Below are 8,576 nucleotides of genomic sequence, written 5' to 3' on the forward strand. Positions count from 1 at the left end.
TTCCTTCCTTCCTTCCTTCCTTCCTTCCTTCCTTCCTTCCTCATCAAAAACTCCTCAAGATTAAAAACAAAAAGGCTACTTTTTCAAAGAAGTGCATAATACACATTAGCAGTTTTACCAAATTTATCATTTATGGTAAGATTTGAAGGAGATGAATATTACAACGTTATTGTTGGTTTTTACTGCTAAAACTGTAAAATAACAAGTAAAACCTAAATTGAGCTGAAGCAATGTTTATTATTGGGGAGGGGGGAGAGAGAGTGCTTTCTAGCACTTTATATTATTTTTAGCTGATAAACTCAGGCCTTTCAGGAACTACTTCAGTTCCATTTTGTCTCTGGAGACTTACTGCTTTGTCCTGCACCTCTGTTCTTTGCTCATGTGTCCTTTTATAATTTGGTTGTGGAGTTGATTGACCATTAGTGATATATGTTCTTCTGGTTAAGAAACATGGTCTACTGCACTCTACTCAAATATTATTTATGTGTGCTAGCTAGAAAACCCATGACTTTTGCAAAACTCATAACTTCAGCAATCTAGAACTATTTGAGCAGAAACAAGTCTGACATATCAAATAGAAACAGCATATCTGATTCTTCCTTAAGAAGTTGCCAACAACTACTTTCAAGAATACTTTGACCTTGACATAATAATGTTTCCCCCGTTGGAATCACTGATGTTCAACTCTAACCAATAAGAAAGTTGGTGTTGAAATAATTGAAAAAAACTTAAAATAAGAGTTGGTTCCATTCCTTTTTATCACACATATTTTATTCATTTTAACACATACATACACGCATGTTTTGTTATAAAATACTACAAATTTAAACTAAATCTTGAAATATCTATGTACCCTATATTCTTTCCCTCTTCTTCTCTCCTGTCTTCACATGGCTCTTGCCCAGCTGCTGCTGCTATTATTATTGGTAAGTAAAGTAATGGAAAAGAGTGTTTTGTCAAAATCAGCTTCTATTATTCTGAATCTTTTTGCAAGGGTATCTGTGGACTAAGAATCATCTGCATACCACCCCTTTCATGCCTTTGATAGCCACTCTTCAGTGGCACCATCACTGCTACTTATTTTGGGCTCTCTGGACATCTCTCTATAAGATTTGTAAAACAACTCAGAGATGGTTTGGGTAAGGCTGTCACTTTGGCAGCTTGCCTTTGGCACAATAAAGCAACAATTCCAGGCAAGAGATCAGAAACACAACGAATGTCATTTGGCTGCAATTCACTATTCATTCCATGTCACCAAGTCAAATAGCTGCTTTATTTTTCATCATGGAAGCGCTGAACAGATTTATTTAATTCTGTTCAACTGATAATGTTGCCCACTTGCCATGTGACTCTATTGAGAAGTATCAGCTACAAATGCAAGTAATAAAATAAAGAAACATAAAATAAAGCATGACAACACTGAGGGCCAGGCCCATATGTAGTTACAAGTGACTCATATAGCACCCTGCAATAAGAACAAGGCCTTCAGAGTCTTTCTAAAGGTTACCAGCATCAAGGTAGAACACATTATTTGGGTGGGAGGCTGTACCATAAGGTAAGTCCTTTGATAGAGAAGACACTTCTCCTGAACCACATAATGTTACACTGTTTAATGGGATCCAAAGCATCCAACTCTCTTGGGTCTAATAAGACAAGAAGAGATAATGGAAGGCAGACATATCCTTGGTCTGTGTCATATGGAATGGCACAGGGAACCACTGTCACTTTGAATTTTACCCAGAGGCCCCTTGGTAATCAGTGCAGCTCATACAGTAGTTGTGTTACATGGGTAAACCAAGATAGGGTAATAATTTCTTGCACTCCCACATCCTGGATTAATTGCAGCTTTTCAATGGTTTTAATGGATAGCCCATGAAAAAAGCATGCTGCAATAACATAGATGAGACAGCTAAAGTTTTGATAAATTAACAGCTCATCACAAATGTTGCTTACCCTTCAAATATTATATTGTCACATTGTAATTTGATAGTAGCAAGTTATCAAATATTGCTCAATACTGCCCATCAATTTTTCAATGAATTTTTCTATTCTGAGAAAGGAACAAAGAAAAGAATATATTTTTCCACATTATGTATAATTTGCAAAAAAATAAAAGAAAAATGAGGTCATTGTAGTATTTTGGAGATTGAACTGGACAAGTTTTATTTTCATTATGTAAACATTCCAGTTCCCTGGATGTGAATTTAATTTCATTTATGAATAAATGTTGTTTACCATTTTTTATCTGTTGTGGAGCTGCCAAATATTTCTACATATTTTCTAACTGAATAATTCAATACTTAAGAATACTTCATTCAAAACTGTCTTGTTTTACATTTGTTTAATCATCTGCCTTCTTGTCTAGTTTTTCCAGACCATACTGGTTAAATGTCACATTCTTCCAGTTCTGAATAGATTTATTCTTTTTGCAATTTAAATTGAGTTTTTCTGCCAGTTGGCATTGATTCTTACTAGAGTAGGCTTTCTGCTTTTCCTGGTTTGTTGTTTAAAGATTTCAACTCAGACAGGATTAAAAGCCTAGAGAGTAAGCAAGCCCCTATTATGATATATGAACATTGTCATCTATGAACCCAAGAGCTTTTGGTACCACAGATTTTCTTTTTTTTTCTCTGTCTGTAGTTATATAGTACAGTTTTATGACATCACACTCTACAAAGGCTCATCATGAATACGATGAAAGCAATAATAAAAGTTAAGGTTGAGTCTGTTTGAAATTCTATGCTTTGCGAGCTCTAGTTTCCTGTCACTCTTTATAAACCATCAAAAGGGAGAATTTCATGAACTGAAGCTTTAGATAACAACTTTGAGCAAAAATCAATGAGAATATTCCTTTCTACAACATTAGAATCTATTAATCAGTATTCAGGTCAGAGAGAATATTATGTGAAAATGTGTTGGGGTTATTTTATGCACATTTTTCTTTTTTAATTGTTTTGTGTTTTAGTTTTACTTTTTTTTCTTTTGCAGTCTTTTTTTTGAGTTCTGTATTTTGTATTTTAATCTTTTTTTCAAACAAAATAAAAATATATTTTAAAAAAAGAATGTTCATTTCTTTCTTTTTATAAGTTTTCCCAAACTTCTTCATAAATAGGATAGAAATAATTATTAAAAGTAGAATATCGGAGAAATTAAGATAGATATGATGATCTATCAATCCAGGTAATATAGTCTGCTATTGTTGTTGTTGTTGTTGTTGTTATTATTATTATTATTATTATTATTATTATTATTATTATTATTATTATTATTATTATTATTATTAATTATTATTTATTATTTATTAATTATTATTAATTAATTATTATTATTATTAATTTTTATGCAGCTCAGTCTTACACAGTGTAGTGGATGAAAGAAAAAAAGAAAGACTCTCCCTAATGTTAAAGCCATAAAAGCTGTCACTGGAAAGGCAGAATGAGAGAGATAATAACAACCCTGTTTATTGCTTTCATTTTAGTATTAATTTTAATGACTTAATCATTTTTCTTGTTATGGATTAACTGTGAATCACCATGAAAGAATGGAAATAATAAAGAGAATAAAATTAAAGAATTAGTTTAGCGAATTTTGTTTTTTTATGATGATGATGATGATGATGAATATCAATACTTTTTTCCTGAAATATTTCCTATTTCTCTGGCAATTTCTTCTCCAACTCTCACCTATATCTAGCTGTATCTCAAAAGTACATGTTTATTCAAAATTGAATGTACATAATAGTTTACAAATTCTGAAGACAAAAGCATTTAATATGTTTTGCTCCAGAGAGAGCTTGATGTTCAGATTTTTTCAGGTTTATACAAAAAGTATCGATCACTTTTTGTTAACAATTATATTACTATTAACTATGATGTAATTTTATGGTGAAATTGAAACTAGTCGTTTTGCATAGGCAGCAAGAATTAAATCAGTATCTGTAGGAATACATTCAATGGCTCAAAGCAATCTATAAGGCACATGTCCTTTTCCTTTCTGATCAATCCATTCTTTCTAAGAAACTCCATTCTTGAAATATGACACTTGGAAGTATTTTGACTTTATTATTTGTGATCAATGCATCATTTTTGACTTCATATCATAGAGAAGTTCTGCCAGTTCTGCTCACTTAAGGATTCATTAAAACACACAGTTTAACAGGAGATGTCAAAATTTTTGCATGCAACTGTATAAACAAACCCAGTGATTTACCTGAATATATTTAATAGTGTACAGTAATAGTATTATTGATATCAATATCATGATCTCAGACTGCAGTATTTGAATGGTAATGTATGAATTGAAGTGAAAAGGAATACAGTGGCCAATATGAACAAGAATTTAAGCTCATATCAATCTAAGCAGAGATTATTTCATTTTTACACATTTGCAACAGTTGTGTATGTAATAAATATTGCATGAGAGAATACATTTTGCCAGTTTAAGCCTAGAGATCTCTAAACATTATATATAGGACTTTCTAATCACTGTAGCACTATTAAATTCCAATAAAATGCAATGCTCACTGTTAATGAATATAATAATAATAATAATAATAATAATAATAATAATAATAATAATAATAATAATAATAATAATAATAATAATAATAATAATAAAGAACTAAGTAAAAATAAAAGCCACCATTCTGATAACAAAGAAAACAAGGAAGGTAGCCTTTCGGCCTTTCTACATGAAAGTTCTGCACTAATCTGAAAGCAGCTTTACACTTCTGAGTTTCTGTAAGTTCCACACTAATAGAAAGTTGACCAGAATTATGTCCACTCAGGTGTAATGTGGCTGAAATTACTGCATGGTTTGTTATAATGGTGGTTGTGAAAGACATTCTACATTTGTTTGACTTTAGGCAGCAGCTTTCCCCTCCCTCCCCATCTTCCTGGTTCATAAACAATAAATGCTCTCAACAGATATAGCTTAGTGGTTTGCAGTTGCTTCTGCGGAAAATCAGCAAGAGTTTGTTAATTATTGATTTTCTTCAACAACAGCAAGTGGACTCCAAATCGCTAGGCAACTGAAAGGTTTTCCCTTTCTTGTTCATTGGACTGGAGATGAAGGAATTGTTAATGCTGAAGAAACTGAGCAGAATGATTTCCAGAATGTCAAAAAAAAACCACACACCCAGAAATAGGAAAATCACGCTTGATCTTCAAACACATGGTATATGAGAAGTAAAATAATTGCACCTTTTATTTTTCAAGAGCCTTTTCAGAAGCCAGTTGAAACTATCTATAGTGAATCCATGCTATTTTTAATATTAGACTACCATCTCGTGGATGTTATAAGAATTACTACACAAAGAAAAAAGCTTGCATCTCAAAGAAAAACGACCCTGAGGATATATATCATCTGCAAACTAGAAGTTTATATATATATCATCTGCAAACTAGAAGTTTGCAAGAAAGATAGGTGAAGCTGACAGGCTGCAATGTGTGTTTTTGCTAAAGAATGCATGTTTACTATTTTTATGTAGTTCTTATGTAGTTTGTTTTAGTGCATCATTGGCAATAAGTGAACACCAACACCTAAGCAATTGGTAGTCAGACCTGCTGCAACCATGGCATTAAAATAGTACATAAAGATTCTTACTTTAAATGAGATATATATTGGTTATATTTGTCTATATCACTAGTGTAGTTTCCAGCAAATGTTGAGTTTTTCTGAATCAAAAAAGTAATGACCTCTGGTTTAAATGACCCCATTTAAATCACAGAGGTTATCTATTAATTTCAATTTCAATCATTAATGATATGATCACATAGGAAGAAACACCTTTTACTTTAAAATAATGTCCACTTTTTGAAAGTAGTTACCTCACAAAAGTACTTGAAAAATAAACCTAAAACTTTTAGAAATTTCTCAAAATACAATTTGCGTTGACACCATAAATATTTTATTACATATTATTCCAGAGAATATAAATGAAAGATATCATTTATTAAGATAATATGTTGACAGAGGCAAGAGTCAATCTGGTACAACATTGGAAAAGAGAAACCTTGCCATCAGTACTGGACTGGGAGACTAAAATTGAAGAATATTCAGTCATGGAAAAAAACAACACTGCAGAATTCTAACCAAATTCAAGCAGGAATCATGTACAATATATTACCAAACAATGTTTGGCATAACTCAGTGCCACTGAATTTTTTGAATACTTACCTTTGATATCATCTCTGTATGTTGGCTAGAAAGCATCAGCTGGAAGGGACCAGAAGAAGTTTTCTTCTATTGTGGCACCTTCTTTTTGGAATATCTTCCCCCTCAGACTAGAATGAGGGGGTCCCTGTTCGCCTTTTGTAAAATTTGGCTTTGTTCTCAAGTCTGGGCCTTGCATAAGCATTAGAGTCTGTCACCTGGCTTTGTGGATGATTGGTTAGATGATGCCCAGCTGCCATGTGCTTTATTTTTACCTTTTATTTTTATATAGTGTATTTTATATATGTTACTAGTAAGATGCTGAAGTCATGTAAAAGAGAATGGCTGGTTATACAAATTGAACCAACCCAATCAATATTACAAAGCAACAATATCTGTTTATGAAGAAACTGTCAGGCAAAGAAGGAAGTATCTGCTTAAACTCTAGCTAACCCTTACTGACTAGGGACTTTCACACAGATACTGGTTTCATCGCCTCAAACCGTTTGCAACATTTTCACACCACCATAGGATTGTTTTCACTGCTTCCTCTTTCTTCTTCCCATCCTCCCTTTATGTCAGTTAGGGAAAACCACTAATTGGCTTTAAGCAGGGAGAAATGTGTAGGAGCTGGTGAAGTATGTGGGTTCCCAACAAATCTAAACTACTTATTTAGCAACCACAGAAGAAACACTGACAAACTATCTTTGTACTATTTTCTCCAGAGCAGTAACAGAGTTAAAAATTAATTGGCTCAGCTTGTAAAGACCTATGCAAGCCTCTCACCATCTTATGGATGTGGGCATGACATTTTAAATTAGTAGCTCCTTTGGTCAAGGAAGGGACATAATTCCAATGGCATGTTTAGCCAATTCTTGTATCATGTTTCTATTTCTAGCTCAGAAGGAATAGCAAGTATACTATACTACATTTTTAATAGAAGACAAAGTAATTAAAATAATCCAGAATGTGTATTATGGACTCATTTATTAATTTTGCATATAAAGCCATAAAGAATAAAACCTTAATTATGCTACATCAAATGTCTATGAAAGGCAAACAAGCAAAGTAAAAATTCAGAAGTATTTTTGCAGTAAACCAGGCTTTCAGTGGCCACTAGATGTTACTCTAACTCTAAACTTCATGTGGGAAAAGAAAATGGAAAATCCTGAGACATCATTCAAATGTAAAAAAAAAAAAAACTTATTTCAATTGTTATGAACTAAGTTTACAACAATATATGACTTATTAGAGGAGTTGCATTTTCCCCCTGGTTCCATTACATTATTATTTTGTGATTTAAAAATGGGGGAAAATAATGTTTAAAGACAACTGGCATGAGAAATAAATCCTTAATAATAGTTTAGAGTCCCATCCTATGTCTGCATTTCCTGTAGTGCAAATCAATAAATCAGAATAGAACTGGAAGGGACCTTGGAGGTCTTCTAGTCCAGTCCCCTTCTCAAGCAGGAGACTCTATACCTGTGATGGCGAACCTTTGGCACACATGCCAGAAGTGGCATGCAGAGCCAACTCTGCCGGCATGTGAGCCATTGCTCCAGCGCAGTTTCACTGCACATGAGTGCATGCCTCCCACCAGTCAATTGATTGTTGGATATCTGCTGCACATGCACAGGGGCAGGGCACATGTGGGAGACACACATGTGTGTGCAGGGGGCAGGGGAGTGTGGAGGTCACATGCATGCACAGGGGGTGGGGGAGCAGGTCACGCACATGCACATAGCATTATGGGTTCAAGTGTGTACATGCACACGTGTGCTCTCATACACTTTTGGCACACGATGACAAAAAGGTTAGCCATCACTGCTCTATACCATTTCAGACAAATCTCTTCTTAAAAGATCTTGACTATGTATCAGAATGGTCAAACAAATGGCAACTTCAAATCTCAACAAATAAATGCTCTGTCTTACATATTGGCAAAAAAAATCAGAAAATAAAATACAAGCTGAATAGTCAAGATCTTGTTGATGACCCAAGCTCTGTAAAGGACCTTGGAATACTCACCTCTAATGATCTAAGTGCTAGAGCCCACTGCAACTACATAGCCAAAAGGCATTAAGAGTTGTTAACCTAATCCTCACGTAGCTTTTTCTCTGGTAATATCACACTACTAACCAGAGCATACAAAACATTTGCTAGACCAATACTCGAATACAGTTCATCAGTCTGGAACCCACATTACGTATCTGATATTAGCACAATTGAGAAAGTCCAGAAATATTTCACAAGAAGAGTTCTCCACTCCTCTACTCGTTGTAGAATACCTTATGCCACCAGACTTGAAATTCTAGAACTAGAAAACCTTGAATTACGCCGTCTTCGGTCTGATTTAAGCATGGTATATAAAATCATACATTGCAATGTCCTATCTGTCAATGAATACTTCAGCTTCAACCATA

The sequence above is a fragment of the Notechis scutatus genome, chromosome 6, assembly GCF_049901735.1.
Source record: "Notechis scutatus isolate UNSWTSFEM ecotype Mainland chromosome 6, rNotScu1.2, whole genome shotgun sequence".
Taxonomy (NCBI): Eukaryota; Metazoa; Chordata; class Lepidosauria; order Squamata; family Elapidae; genus Notechis; species Notechis scutatus.